Below are 16,621 nucleotides of genomic sequence, written 5' to 3'. Positions count from 1 at the left end.
AAACAGGATTGGACCAAGATGAAGGAGGTGTGAAAACTGGAGGGAGAAATATCAATAATTTAAGATATGCAGACGATACCATACTACTAGCAGAAACCAGTAATGATTTGAAATGAATGCTGATGAAAGTTAAAGAGGAAAGCACAAAAGCAGGACTACAGCTGAACATCAAGAAGACTAAAGTAATGACAACAGATTTATGTAACTTTAAAGTTGACAACGAGGACACTGAATGTGTCAAAGATTATCAATACCTTGGCACAGTCATTAACCATAATGGAGACTATAGTCAAGAAATCAGAAGAAGGCTAGGACTGGGGAGGGCAGCTATGAGAAAACTAGAAAAGATCCTCAGATGCAAAGATGTATCACTGAACACTAAAGTCATTCAGACCATGGTATTCTCGATCTCTATGTATGGATGTGAAAGTTGGACAGTGAAAAAAGCAGATAAGAGAAAAATCATCTCATTTGAAATGTGGTGTTGGAGGAGAGCTTTGTGCATACCATAGACTGCAAAAAAGACAAATAATTGGGTGTTAGAACAAATTAAACCAGAACTGTCAATAGGTTATCATACTTTGGACACATAATGAGAAGACATGATTCACTGGAAAAGACAATAATGCTGGGAAAAACAGAAAGGAGTAGAAAAAGAGGAAGACCAAACAAGAGATGGAATGATTCCCTAAAGGAAGCCACAGACCTGAACTTACAAGATTTGAGCAGGGTGGTTCATGACAGATGCTCTTGGAGGTCGCTGATTCATAGGGTTGCCATAAGTCATAGTTGACTTGAAGGCAGATAACAACAACAACAAAACAAAAATATTACACCTCACAGTTCGCACTTTGTTTCACTGTTTTAAATTTTAAACACAAATAAAAACTCCAAGTGGTCACATAGAATGACAGAATTGAAGTAACTCAAGTTCTGTTTCTTCATCTTTACAATTACTGTGCTATCGTTGTAAACCTTCATAAGTTCGGGCTGCACGAACTACAAACTTCTTTGAAAGGATTCCTCTAGCCTGGACACCCCCATGTGCCGACTAGAAGTTGATACCCTTTCCATTAAAGCATAAAGTAGCACAGCACCCATTTTAATCTAAAGGTTGCCAGTGGAAACTGACCGTTGTTGTTGTTCCATGGTCTGAACTTGTTGGTATGCAACAAAGGAGTTTCTCTTCACCCACCGACTGCCAGCGCGGTCATTCACCTTCCACTTTTGCAAAGGCCATGTGTTACAGCCCCTCCATCTTGCTGGAGCCCTGTTTTTTTGGGGGGGGAGGCGCTACTCTGGCAAACGCTGGGGGAACTCTGAGAAAAGCAAGCGTAAAGAAGCAACACGAGAAACTTGTCCGCATCAGGGACAAGGAGCGGCACAGGAGATAAGTTCTGCCTCCATGCGTGCAGAGCAGATCGCTTTTAAAAACCAGAACAAAACACAGCCATGCATTTCCTTCAGAATCCACACCCCCTTTCAAACTATACAGATCCCAGCCAGCCCTACAACCCACGAGCATTAGCATACAAAGGCCGCTGTTTGTGCCCCAGCCAGGCTGTCGACTCACCTACCAGCTCGCTCGTCTGTTGTAGTCACCTGCGCGACAATGCACCCCCTTGGGCGGATGGCACCCGGGGCGGATCGCCCTCACCCCCCCACCCTTGGTACGCCACTGGAAGGAGACAATCTTTCAGATATTTGGAACCTAAGTCATTTAGGCCTTAAACACAAGTGTGAGCACCTTGAATTGGGTCCATAAATGAACTGGCAAATAATACAGCAGTTTTAAACAGAGGTTATATGAGATCTAAATGGAACCCCAGCCAATAATCTGGCTGCTGCATTTTGGATCAGTTGGTTTCCAAGTCATCTTCAAGTAGGGTTGCCATATTCCAGTTCCACAAATCCGGGCAGGCTATTTTGCATATTATGTAAATTATTTGCATATTGTGCAAATTATTTGCATATTATGTGAATATTTGCATATTAATATTTGGATTGTCCAGTTGTTTTGTTTTTGTGCCTAGGAATTACCACCAAAAAGTGGGGAAACATGTGAGAAATCTTTTTTTTTAAAAGCAACATTTTCAGCTTAAATGCCTAGACTCTAGTTTCCAACACTATGGAGTATTTATTGATTGATTAAGAGGATTTATATCCTGCCCTTCTGCTGTTAAAAACAGAGCTCAGCACAGCTTACAAATATAATAAAAACAATAAAAATACACAATCAATATAAAAACATAATAAAAAGACAAAACAGCAACAAACATAAAGAAAGTCAGGGCAGCAGTATGATTAACCTTTACTGGTCATTGACCGAAATAAACTTATTTACATTATTTAGTGTGGTTAACCATTACATATACAATATATTTCAGAGATGTGGTGGGTGGAGAAAAACAAGAAGCCAAAATGTTAGGAAAAGGAGTCTTTCACACCACATGCTCAGTTCTAAATACTGTTGCAGCAAGTTTTACAAGTTCCTCCACTATTGCACTGGTGCAGGCACTCAGACATTCAAAGTATCTGTATGTTTCTTAGGTTTTATAAAAGCAGAGCTTTGCTTAACTCAAAATTTCTTCTCCCTTTCATCAACCACATCTACACAGGTTCCACATCCCTACTCAAAATGAAACTGGGCCTGTAAGTGTGCAACAACCCCACACATACCTTGTTAATTAGGTTACCAATGCCAGGATGTCTGTCTTATCGACTACTCTCCTGCTCCCCCCCCCCCACCGGGCATCATGAAAGACCCAGCCCTGGGCTCAGAAAGAAAATAAATATCTGGTCCTCTTCAAAGTATTGATAAGCCTCTTGTTTTAATTGAAATAATAATTATAAATTCTTGCTCTTACCACTAATGGGAGTTAATTATCTTGCATATGCTGCTGTTGCTTCTTTGGCTGTAATGGAGTGAGGTTAAAGATAAGTGAAATGCAAATAGGAAAAAAACAACACAAAAGGCAGTATCACTTTCCTAAATGTAATACCATACCAACCACAACAAGATTCCTATGAGTAAGGCAGAAAACTCAGCATCCCACAACCAGTCAGGATTCATAACCAAAAACCCAAACTAAAAAAATCCTAGCAGTCAGCCAAGGTCACAGAAATCCCAATGCAGCACAACCTGACCTGGGGACTGCAGTTAATGCAGAATGCTACAGCACAATTGCTGACATGAGTGAGATCCTATCAGCACATAATACCTCTGCTCTGAAATCTGCATTGGTTGCTGATTTGCTACCAGGCCAAGTTCAAGCTGTGCTTTCCATGTTATGGGTGCCACATAGTACTTGTTCTGCTCTTGTAAGAAATCAGTCCTGTTAAGTGGCAGCACCTACACTTTGGAACTCCTTGCCTATTGACATTAGGCAAACGCCTCTTTTCAGCACCTGCTAAAATCAGTTTTCTTGAGGCAAGCCTCTCCAGGCATGTGGAAGCTATTGTGTTTTTAAATCTGTTTTTAACTCATTGTTCGTTTTATTACTTTGAATGTTTTTAAGTATCTGTCCTTAACGCTTTTGCCAGTAATTTTATTGTTTTAATTCTTTCTGTAAACCGCTTTGAGATTTTTTTACAATAAAGCGGGATATAAATGTTGTAAATAAAAATAAATAAATGTTGGAGTCACTGTGGCCCTTGAGTCTCTTCCCACTTGTAGGAACCAAGGAATCTGCCTTATACTGATTCAGGCCATTTCGTACCATGATTTCTTAAATGCAATACCATACCAACCACAACAAGATTCCTATGAGTAAGGCAGAAAACTAGGTATCTCACAACCAGTCAGGATTCCTAACCAAAAACCAAAAATATGATAAATGAAGAAATATTTATATAAGCATGACTATCAAATATATTTATTATTTACACAAACTGTAAAGATATTTATAGTGCAATCCTAGGTTTATTTATTCAGAAGCAAGTCCCAGTGTATTCAGTGGGGCTTACTCAAACAGGGACAGAAATGCAACCTCAAATGATAAGCAACTTCATTCACACAACCCAAAATTCCGAATCATGCCACTTTACGCTGTTTTCCAACTGTTTATACTTGTTTTTATGGTTACTGGATTTTAAATGTCTTTATTTCTTGTTGTGAGCTGCCTTGGTTTCCAACCCTACCTCACAGGGTTGTTGGAAAGACTCCATACACGCACACACACACACACACACACACACACACACACACACACACACACACAGCAGATGTATAAATACATACAGCCCATATAATAGTTTATTGTCAAACCAGTTGGTCATTGCAGAAAAATCAGTATTAGTTTTAAAAAAATCAGTATTACTTTCCTGCAGAATAAAAACTGTAATACCTAAGTAAGCCCTGCCTACTTGCTTTAAAATAGTAATAATAATAATAATAATAATAATAATAATAATAAAATTTTATTTTTGAGTCGCCTATCTGTCCGAGTAAACAGACACTCTAGGCAATGTACAATAATATAAAACATAATATACATATCAACAACAACATAATTAATCTAAAAACCAACCTTCAATTTAAATACAGCATAAAACTAATCCACCCCAATCCTATAGGCCTGCCTGAACAGCCAGGTCTTTAAGGCTCGGCGAAAACCTATCAAGGAGGGAGCATGTCGTAGATCAAAAGGAAGGGAATTCCAGAGGGTGGGGGCCACAATAGAAAATGCCCTCTCTCTAGTCCGCACCAGCCTGGCTGTTTTAACCGGTGGAACCGAGAGAAGGTCTTGTGAGGCTGATCTTGTCAGGCAGCATAATTGGTGATTCTGGAGGCGCTCCTTCAGATAAACTGGGCCGAAGCCGTATAGGGTTTTAAAGGTCAACACCAACACCTTGAATTGGGCCCGGTAGGCAACTGGTAGCCAGTGAAGATCTATTAACACTGGAGTGATATGATCACAGCAACGGCTATGCTTGATCAAGCGCGCTGCCGCATTCTGTACCAGCTGTAACTTCCGGACCATTTTCAAGGGTAACCCCACGTAGAGCGCATTACAGTAGTCTACGCGGGAGGAAACCAGGGCATGTATCACTCGTGGGAGCAGATGAACAGGAAGGTATGGTCGCAGTCTCTGTATCAGATGTAATTGATACCAAGCTGCCCGGTTCACTGCCAAAACCTGAGCCTCCATGGACAGCTGGGAGTCAAGGATGACCCCGAGGCTGCGGACCTGGTCTTTCAGGGGTAAACTCACCCCATCAAGCACCAGGTCTGTAATTCCCAACCTTCTTGTGTCTCCCACGAGCAACACCTCGGTCTTGTCAGGGTTTAGCTTCAGCCTATTCTCTCCCATCCATCCACTTACGGACACCAGGCACTTGGACATGGTATTCACAGCCAACTCTGGTGAGGACTTAAATGAGAGATAGAGCTGAGTGTCATCCGCATATTGGTGACACTGCAGCCCAAAACTCCTGATGATGGCCCCCAGCGGTTTCACATAGATGTTGAACAGCATGGGGGAGAGGATAGAACCCTGTGGCACTCCACAATTAAGAGGCCAAGGGTCTGAAACCTCATCCCCCAATGCCACCCTTTGGTGCCTATCTGAGAGATAGGAGCGGAACCACTGTAAAACAGTGCCCCCTATTCCTAATCCCTCTAGGCGATTTAAAAGGATACCGTGATCGACAGTATCGAAAGCCTCTGAGAGATCCCAGAGGACGAGGAAGGTATATTCTCCCCTATCCAACACCCTCCTCATATCATCCACCAGGGCGACCAAGGCTGTTTCAGTTCCATGACCAGTCCTGAAGACCGATTGGAATGGATCTAAATAATCCGCTTCATCCAAGTGTGTCTGTAATTGTTTGGCCAGGACTGGGTGGGGGGGGACAGAAAGAGTTAGAACACAAACACAATTCTTTTTTACATTCACTCCAAAGTCCCATTGATTTTCAGCACATTCATAACCATGTCTACTCAAAAGTAAGTCTTATTGAATTCAATGGGATTTACTCTGGGCATATGGGATTAGCACTGCTTTTACAAAAGCAAGTATTGGGAAGGTTTTCAAAACACTGCCCAAGATCTGACTCCTGCACACAAGAGGAAAAAAAACTGAAATGTATATACTTACCCAATTTATGAGATTTTCAGATAAACGGGGGGGGGACCACCATTTTGTTTTCTAGACACTGCCTCAGGTCAATGAAACTGAAATACAATCCTGGCTTCACTAATTGGCTGCAATCCTGAATGGGCGGGGTTACAGCTACGAAGTGCTATACTACTGTATACAGTACTGTTTAAAGAAAGATTTAACAGTCGGGGGCGGCTGATGTTTTTATGTATATCTCGAGAACCGGACCACCTAGAAACTTAATTTTTTTTTTAATTAAAGCTGAGAATCCGGGCCACCTAAGAGGCTAGCCGGGTGCCAGATGGCATGCAAAGAATCTGGGTATAACCCAGCTAACCGGGCAATATGGCAACCCTATCTTCAAGGGCAGCCCCACATAGAGTGCACTGCAACAATCCAATCTGGAAGTTAATAGAGCATGGAGTCCTGTGGCCAAGTCATCTCTGAGAAAAAGGGGCCACAGCTGGTGAACCTTACACTTATATAGAACTGTGGACCAACACAGAGACTACACAGTTTCTTTTTGGAGGCTTTTGCAAGGCTTTTATGAATGCAACTGTGATTAGTCTCCAGGACTTCAATTAAAAACAGAGAATCAGTTTTCATGCAATTTGCTTAGCTGCTGAACAAATCATTTTTTCCCATTGAATTTGCACATTTCTGCACAACATTTAAACTCATGAACAGTCACCGCAGCTCAATTCAAAACTACTGGTGTGATCTTTAGACAATTTTAAGTGAATCTAAGTCTAGGGCCCATCAAAATCAATGGCACAATTGCATGCAATTAGTTTATAACTCAAACACAACATGTGAAAATATTTTTTAACCTAATATACCTTTCCTAAGTATAGCAATGCAAATACTTTATTGCAGTGATCATATGCATTGCTTTTAATGCGCAGCATGAATAGAAAGAAAATTCATGGGAACTGAAGAAGACTTGAAGGCGCAGAGGAAAACCACAGTCCATTTTTCTATAAAATAGGAGTGAATATCCATCTTCACAAAAATATGAAGGTGCCAGAAACCATCCCAACTGTGAAAGGTCAAATGTGATTAGTTTTTCCCCCTCACAAAGGCTAGTAAGAATTTACAAGATGACCTGTCAATACCATTTCTGCTGATTCTCAATTTACTCTTAATTTGACAGTCTGAAGAGGAGAAAAATACCATAATGTAATTGTGCTTGATGAATGATTTTATGCTGCTGTCTTTTTTTATGCTGTCACACAAATTGCTCTTGGAAAATTGTGTATGTTTGTGTGTACATATATATTTCATTAGTTACTCAGCAGGAGATTTATACACTTTAATGCAGCAGCAACTATTAGAACTGGAGAGGTAATCCTTTTCTTTCTGAGGGAGAGAAAGAAACCACAAAACTATAATGCCAGGGAAGGAATTGGCCGTACCACTTGTATATGTACACATAACTTATTAAGCAATTGTATGTGGATTTCAAGAGCTTTGTTTTACTTTCAGTTGTTGTCCTCATTTCTGCTTTAAAGCCCTAAACCACCTGGAACCAGAATATCTCAAGAATTGCCTTACTCCAACCTTTGGGTCCTTGGACATTGCCGGACTACAACTCCATCAACCCAAGACAGAGTGGCCAATAGTCAGGAATCATGAGAACTGTAGCCCAGCAACATCTGGGGACCCAAAGGTTGGGAAAGGCCACCTTACTCTTACATGTTTGCCATAGTACTCCACTCCACCTCCACTACCTCTCTAGGTAATTGATTCCATTATCGTATGGCTCTAACAGTTAGGAAGTTTTTCCTGATGTCCAGTCGAAATCTGGCTTCTTGCAACTTGAGCCCATTATTCCATGTCCTGCACTCTAGGACGATTGAGAAGAGATCCCGTCCCTCCTCTATGTGACAACCTTTCACGTACTTGAAGAGTGCTTATCATATCTCCCCTCAGACTTCCCTTCTCCAGGCTAAACATGCCCAATTATTTCAGTCTCTCCTCATAGGGCTTTGTTTCCAGTCCCCTGATCATCTTTGTTGCCCTCCTCTGAACCCGTTCCAGTTTGTCTGCATCCTTCTTGAAGTGCGGAGACCAGAACTGGATGCAGTATTCAAGATGAGGCCTAACCAGTGCTGAATAGAGGGGAACTAATACTTCACGAGATTTGGAAACTATACTTCTGTTAATGCAGCCTAATATAGCGTTTGCCTTTTTTGCAGCTACATCACACTGTTGGCTCATATTCAGCTTGTGATCAACGACAATTCCAAGATCCTTCTCACATGTCGTACTGCTGAGCCAAGTATCCCCCATCTTATAACTGTGCATTGGGTTTCTTTTTCCTAAGTGTAGAACTTTGCATTTATTCCTGTTGAATTTCATTCTGTTGTTCTGTAGCCAAGAACAAGCCTTCAATCTCATGACCTTAATGTGCAACCGAAAGTAGCTTCAGATATTAGAGAGACCCTGCACTAGCCCTATACTTAATCATTTTCTTTGCTTAATATTACATCAGCTTAGCTTTTGACTGTAAAACTCATAGATGCGCAAACCTAAACGATATATCATATTTTTGGATTAATCAAAATTACATGGGTTGTAGTTCAACTGAGAGGAAATTTTGAACCCTTCCTAAAGATATGAAAACCCATCTTCCTCAGTGTCTTTCAGGGTTTTTTAAACTATTTTTGCTGTTTAAATTGGTTATAAACTCATAAATACTCCTCTCCGCAGAAATCTTTAGTAAAAGGTGAAAGATGTATACAAATGGAAGAGAAACCAGATAAGATGTTCTCCTTATTATCCATTTCTTCTTTAAAAAGAACCTGGAAAACATGTGAGAAAGTGAAAAGCTAATGGTCCAGGATATTTATTTATTTATTGTACTTATATACCGCCCCATAGCCGAAGCTCTCTGGGCAGTTTACAGTAACTAAAAACATTAAAACAAATATACAAATGTAAAAACACATATTTCAAAAACAATTTAAAACACAATTTAAAAATTTAAAACAATTTAAAATTCCTAACGCCCCTTCCCATTTTCCTTTTTTATTTTCTGACAGACACTATTATATGACTACTGAGCATGCTCAGTACTCAGTATTTTTTGAGGGTTTTGCCTTCCTAACTTTTTTCTTTACCATTTAAAAAAAAATACTTCTACCAAACTCAGATTTCTTCCATTCAAGACTGAAGATTGAAAATAAAGCATGATGTAGAGCTTAAATGGGGCAATGATACCATGAGCATAGACAGAACTTCAGTGCTTTAAAATATAATTAAAAATCATGACAATTACATTACATGGCACAATTTCATATGCTTATTTTATAAAATATGCTGTGAAAGTCTGTTGAGATATAAAGTTGCATTGTCTAGATGAGATAAGAGTTACTTAGTAGCATCCTGGAAGCCAAATTCCTGTTTTAGTTCTGCTTGTACACTGAATTGTTCATTGTCATGTGCAATTTCAGTTTTGTCTTTGTATGTTTGAGACACTTCATATATTTAAAATTGCAACCAAATTTAAGGCAATACTCTGACAGTGCAATCCTATGTACTACCCTCACCTCCAGTAAGGTGTCTGTCTCTGCCATTATTCACTTTTAGGAGGAATTTGAAAACATTCCTGTTTATCCAGGCAACTGATGGCTGAAGGAGACTGATCCTAGCAACCCAGAGACTGCTAGATGAACAAATGTTTTTAACTGTAACTGTTTTTAGAATGTTTTTAACTGTTTTTAGAATGTTTTTGCTGCCATGGGCTCCTTCAGGAGAAAGGAAAGGATATAAATTCTATAATAATAATAATAATAATAATAATAATAATAATAATAATAATCTACTCTGAAGTAATTCCTAATAGGTTATAGGTTCTGTCACGGGAGGATGATCAAAATATGTCTGGAACGTTATGTCCTGCTTTAACAGGCAAGCCAGTAAAAAGATCAGAGATGCAGGCATGGATTAATCAGGAACCCCACCCCTCCCGGAACTATTGTGATTCTCCCCAATACAAATCCTAGATTCGGAATGTCTAGAAGATATGTAGCAGGAGCATATCATACCTCTGTCATGACCTTTAACCGAATCAGTAGAGTATTATCTCCTCCCTCTGCCTGAAGGGCTGATGTGTTAAGGAAAAAAATATAAAAAACAGCTTCAGAAACTCCAGATGTAATAGGAAATAATGTGCTGCAGCTTGAGGTAACAACTTTTTAGTACAGCAGGAAACAGCTGGTTTTTAGTACTATGCTAGCCCTATGCAGAAACCGCAAGATGAACTTTGAATGACAGCAACTGTTTGACTGCTCTTTAAGGAATAGAACTTTTTGATCTTAGTGGTTTGGTGGCTTAGTAGGTATATAAACCAATGTTCTATTAACCGCTTTTATAAAGATATCATTTGTACTATTAATATAAATATTGCCCTGATAGCTCAATGGAGATATTGATATATTCAAACATATAAACATAGGTTATTATATTAGAAGGTATAGGTTTATATAATAAAATCACAAGGAGCTAAAAGAATTAAGCAAAAGCCACAGGCCTTGGGATCATAGGGAAAGCAAATTCAGCTTGCACTGCCCAACCCATAAGAATGAAGCGGGTAGGCCTGGGTGTGTGATTAACTTTTGATTAATGATTATATTGTTTTAAGCAAAAGAAGCATAATTTTTGATTGATGTATTTTGAACTGTGTGATCCTGACAACTGAATTTTAGATAACAATTACATATATTCTATCCTTGATTCGTAGAGTGAGAACGCCGACTGGTGGAATATTTTGTAACTCTTCCAAAGTAGGAACAAGAGGAATTCTGAGCTGTAGCATGCATTTTTAAATACTTGGTGTGTTGTTTTTTTACTTTTGATAAATAGGATACAACTTTTTAAAGTGGGTACTCATGGTAAATAAGTACTTTAAGGTGGCTTGCTTTGTCTATTCCTTTCAGGTTGAGAGATGCTGGGTGGCCAGAATCAGCCCCAGTTACTTCCCTAGACTGGGTAGTCTCCAGACGTAGCCCAGTGTTTAAATATAATCCTCTCTCATAAGCTTAGTATAGTGATTTAAATATAACCCTTTCTCTATAGCAGTGTAGTTATAAGTTTGAAGTGGGATTTCATATAGAAAATACAAGAAATAAGAACCCTATTCAAACTGTGGTGCTCATAAACTTTCAGGCACCTTAAGCTACGCCAAACCCAATCTGGCATTGTGGTATTGCTAAAGGAATGTTTTGTAATGTTCTTAGATGTCCCATAGGTCAGCTTGGCCGATCAGGATCCATGAAAATACGCGTGAAGGCCCACTTACGATAAGTAGAGTACAAACTGGCCTATACTGGCCTAAAAACCATTAGTAACATCAGACAGAAGAATAATGGTAACATTTGTCAAGAAGACAGTGAGATATTGGAAATATTAGTCAAGGTACCAGATTGACATTAGTCAAAGAAGACAGCAGGACAATGGGATGGGAGGTGGTTGCAAATTATGAATATACATATACTCATTTTAATAAAATTTTCTGATTGGTTGGAAATATTGCAAGAGGGAAGAACTGTTACATTATGCGGGAAGGGATTGGTAAACTAATGTCACATGTGGATTTAGTACTGTATAAAACATCTATGCAGACTGTGCCTCATTGCAGTCCTCTCCAGACTTTCTGGAAGACTGACCCTGCATATGCCTGTAAAGAATAAAGGCCTACCTTTTTGCTTTAAGCCTGTGTCTTCAAATTACTTCAAGGACTCCCAGCAAAAGATCCTATAGGAGAAAAAATTCTCCATCAAGCTATCATGTTTTTCATAGGCTTGATTTTTGTCATGTATCCTATGCTTGGGAAAAATTACTAGAGAATAGGGAAGGACCTTAATGGCCGAGAGGTTAAGGACAAGCAACTCATTCAATAAAGTTCTTCCCTATTTGGATTCTTGAGGGCCACTGAGCTCATATAATATCTCAGTGACATCATGAATCCTTTTGCCGGATGTAGTGACAAGTTATTATGTTGAGGTGGTTTTAGACAGGGTGGAAGAATATATAAAGAGCTTTTTAGACTGTAAGGGTGCTCTGATCAAAAGCGTGGCTGCATCCAAGAGATAGAGACCCAGGCTTGGTAACGTATAGTTTTATATTATAATACCTGATCAATGCCTTTTAATTATTTTTAGGGAAAGTATTTTCTGTATTCAGACCATGGTATTCCCGATCTCTATGTATGGATGTGGAAGTTGGACAGTGAAAAAAGCAGATAAGAGAAAAATCAACTCATTTGAAATGTGGTGTTGGAGGAGAGCTTTATGCATACCATGGACTGCAAAAAAGACAAATAATTGGGTGTTAGAACAAATTAAACCAGAACTATCACTAGAAGCTAAAATGATGAAACTGAGGTTATCATACTTTGGACACGTAATGAGAAGACATGATTCACTAGAAAAGACAATAATGCTGGGAAAAACAGAAGGGAGTAGAAAAAGAGGAAGGCCAAACAACAGATGGATTGATTCTATAAAGGAAGTCACAGTCCTGAACTTACAAGATCTGTTGGAGGTCGCTGATTCATAGGGTCGCCATAAGTCGTGATCGACTTGAAGGCACATAACAACAACAACTTTTCTGTATTAGGGATAGATACATAAAATAGAGTTGTATTATTCATGGGTGTTCTTGCTGGCTCTTCTTTATAATAATTATCTCCACCATAACACAAGAGAGTGTTGGAGACTCATCTGGAGGGGTTCTGTTACAATAGAACCTTGGTTCTTAGGAATCATAACACATCTTGGGGTTCAAAATCTAAAGAAGTTACCACGACAGTTTATTGGAACTTCTAAATAAATATGCACAGGACTGGATATTGTGAAAATATTCTATAAATACTACATATGTGACCATTAGAGACTTCCTGTTAGGAGTTGTTTAAAGTGTTGAAATTAATTACTATTATTGGTATTAATAGGAACTGGTATCAAGCTCATGGAAGGGGAATACACTAACTGCTGGATGCATTAAGGTAATCACACTGAAGAGTCATGTTCACTGCAATTCTTATAGCAAAAATAATGTTCCCTTAGGAAAGAGAAGCAAGTACACTACCTCTGTGGAAAGCTAGATCGAATAACCTTCACTGAAAGGATAGTAGTTACGACACACATGTTAAAATAAGAACTCAGGAAGGGTCCTTAGGGTCTTAAATCCTGAGGAAGTACAAGAGCTGTTCCAGTTTCTCAGTTTTAATCAAGTCAGTTTCAAATTTGTGCCAGTGACCTAATTTTGTTTTTTAATGATGCATTACTTACACAAGATCCCACAATGACCTCTTCTGAGCCAATCCAGGGAACTGTAACTTTGCAAGTTGGTAACATGGAATATGCACAGTAACAATGTATATTTGTCATGAATTAAGTATTAAAAAATTATTTAATTTTCTGTGCCCAGCAAATCTGTAAGACTTGATTTATTGGAGGCTGGAGGTGGAGGGATAAATAAAATAACAGAGCATAGACCATCATAGTATTATTCAGAATGCTAGCATTCCTTGTTATTTTAGGTTATAGAAAGCACAGCCAACAATATGTATGTACAATTAAATGTATGTCTAACCATACTACTAAGTTGACAAACGTTATACAACTTTCCACACAGTGTCACAAAGTCAGCCATATCTAATACTAAATGCATTTGTAATTGAATATGAATGTTATATTTGTACCAATCCCCTTTGGCTATGTTCCAGAAAGTTGCAGGAACAATACAAGGTTTCATACAGACTTGTAGTGTCTCACAAATGGCAACACACTCATTAAAATGGGAGGGGGTAAAGACAGGTATGCACATCATACCTCTTAGCTCTGCATAGGCTGCAGTCCCATACACACTTACCTGGGAGTTCATTGGGACTTATTTCTGAGTAGACATGCATAGGATTGCAGCCATAGTAGCTTGTTTCTCCTTATATAATTACATTATCTGCATCTTGACACTGGTGTCCAGATGCTGCTCTATCATGTCTACCTTCTTATAATTCTTGCAAATTCAGATTAAATGTTGAAGATGGCAGCCTTTCAGCCAAACTATATGAGATCTGTGACTGGATCTCCCATCTAATTTCCTTTAAAAGATAGCTATGTATGGAGCAACTGGTTTAGGACCATGGGGTTTGCCCCTGTCCCATTTCACTGATCCAAAATGTCATTCTGTTCTCCTCTCCAATGTTATTTTCCTTGCTAGAAAAAGCGTATAATCATTCATGGTACACGAATATATAAGCAGTGAATGAAATTCTGTTGACTTTTATACAATTTGATGCTGATAGAAATATAAATTTGGTATGTGAAGAATTCCAAGTAACCTTGTTATAGCAGCATGTTTCTTGGTCAAATAGTTTCCCATTTGGTGTTACATATTTGCAGTTACAATGTCAAGAAAGAAGTACTGAATTGACCTGATGTTATTCAGGTCTCTTTTTGTTTCATAATTGAGTGCAAATTCAACTGAAATGCTTCCCCTATTTTTTTTAACAGCATATTCTCTGCTTCCTGACAGCTATGTTCTCTTCAAAAATCTGAAGTGTACTGTTATAAGTAAAACAAAGCAAGCTGCTTTCTAGGCCAAAATGACTACATCACATGGTCACCCTGCTTAATTACTTTTATTGGAAGAGTGATGGGGAGTGTGACCCTGTTGGATCTCTCAGCAACTTTTGACCCATTGACCATTATGTTCTTCTGGAGCAGCTCAAGGGAGTGGGAGTTAGAGGTACTGTATTACTGTGGTTTGGCCCCTACCTGCAGAGTTGCTACCAGAAAGTAGTGCTAGGAGATTGTTGCTCAGCTCCATGGCTTTGGCCTGTTGCATCCCGCAAGTGTCTATTCTGTCTCCTATGCTATTTATATGAAGCCACTAGCAGCTGTCATCCAGAGTTTGGAGCATGATGTCATTGGTATGCTAATGACATGCAACTCTCTCTCTGTGATGGCATCCCAGTCACCCTGGGTGTTTTGCCATGATAGGGAGGGGAATCCAGCCACAACAGAGCATACGCTTTGTCTGCCCGTTCTCCACACTTAAGAAAAAACAGAAAAACCAGCTTAATCCACCAATGGAATAAAGGAACAAATAAAACAGGTGATAAATGCAATCCTTTTTCCATATCTATACTCAGTCCCCAAAGATACAAACTTATATTAGACTTCACCCATTTGTAATCTCTCAAGCCCAGCCGTGTATGTCTGCCTTCTTGAGATTTCACCTTGAATCTCCCTTGAAAAACAAAACAAAAAATGACCAGAACTAGCTTCTGCCTAACTGCCTGGCAGATCACAGACTTCAGGAAATTTGGGGGGATTTTACTTCCCAGCTCCAGAAAAGCTATGTGGCAAACTTTACATCCTCAATGAATTTCCCATTTGATACCCAGGGTAGGTTACATATAACAAGTTAACCCTATAAACCCCAAACAGACAGACAAGCAAGAGTTTAGAAGTTCACATAACACAAACCAGTCCATAAAAGCAAAGTTAAATAGGCCATATAGCATTTCCTTCACAATCTCTCTTCCATAGGAAACAGGAGAGGCTGTGAGACTGTCTGGAAGTAGTGATGGACTGGATATGGGCCAATAAACTGAGGCTGAATCCTGATAAGATAGAAGCGCTGTGGGTGGGTGATTACCGTGTTTAGGAATTAGGTATACAACATATTCTGGAAATGGTTGTTCCCTAAAGGAACAGATTCGTACTCTGGGAGTACTCTTGGATTCCAACTTATCACTTGAGTGCCAAGTGATTTTTGTGGCTTGAGTGCTTATGCCCAGCTTAGGCTGATAGTCAGGTATGGAGATTTCTGGACCAGAATAGATGGTCCAGTTATTCATGCTCCTGTCTCGACTACTGTAATGCATTGTACTTGGGGCTGCCCTTAAAGATAGTCCAGATTCTGCAGCTATTACAGAATGTGCCAGCTAAGCTGGTAAGTGGGGTAGCCCAGTGGGAGCATGTGTCACCAGTTCTGAAAGCACTACAATGGCTGCCAGCGAGGGCCCAATTCAAGGTGTTAGTACTAGCATACGAAGCCCCAAATGGCTTGGGATCCAAGTACTTAAAAGAGCACCTTCCTGAATATCAACCATTGTTGACCATTGTTGATCAGCAGGTGAGGCCTTGTTGATGGTGCGACCACTGGGAGTGCCCTGGTTCACATTGACTCATGACAGGGCCTTTTCAGTAGTGGTCCCCTGTTCATGGAATCCCCTCCCTGGTGAGGTGCATCTGTCTCCCACATTACTGACTTTCAGGATGAAATTAGAAACACTCCTGTTTATCCAGGCATTTAATGGCTGGAATATACTGTTCCTGGAAACCTCGAAATAATTGATAGAGAGAATGTGACTGTTTTAAACTATTTTTAGAATGTTTTAATGATATTTTTGTTGATATGTTTCTTGCCTGGGCTCCTTTAGGAGCAAGGATGGAATATAAACTGAAGCAACAACAACAACAACAATAATGTGCACAATCATGAAG

At 39.4% G+C, this 16,621-nt stretch overlaps 1 pseudogene; it reads right to left on the bottom strand.

Annotated features, from left to right (window-relative positions):
* Positions 1 to 8,757: 8,757 nt before the first annotated feature.
* Positions 8,758 to 8,867, bottom strand: LOC133384732 (U5 spliceosomal RNA; annotated as a pseudogene).
* Between the last annotated feature and the right edge of the window lie 7,754 nt (positions 8,868 to 16,621).

This window comes from Rhineura floridana, chromosome 4, assembly GCF_030035675.1.
Source record: "Rhineura floridana isolate rRhiFlo1 chromosome 4, rRhiFlo1.hap2, whole genome shotgun sequence".
In the NCBI taxonomy this organism is placed as follows: Eukaryota; Metazoa; Chordata; class Lepidosauria; order Squamata; family Rhineuridae; genus Rhineura; species Rhineura floridana.
The sequence above is the reverse complement of the archived record's forward strand: the minus strand, read 5'-3'. Positions and strand labels throughout refer to the sequence as shown.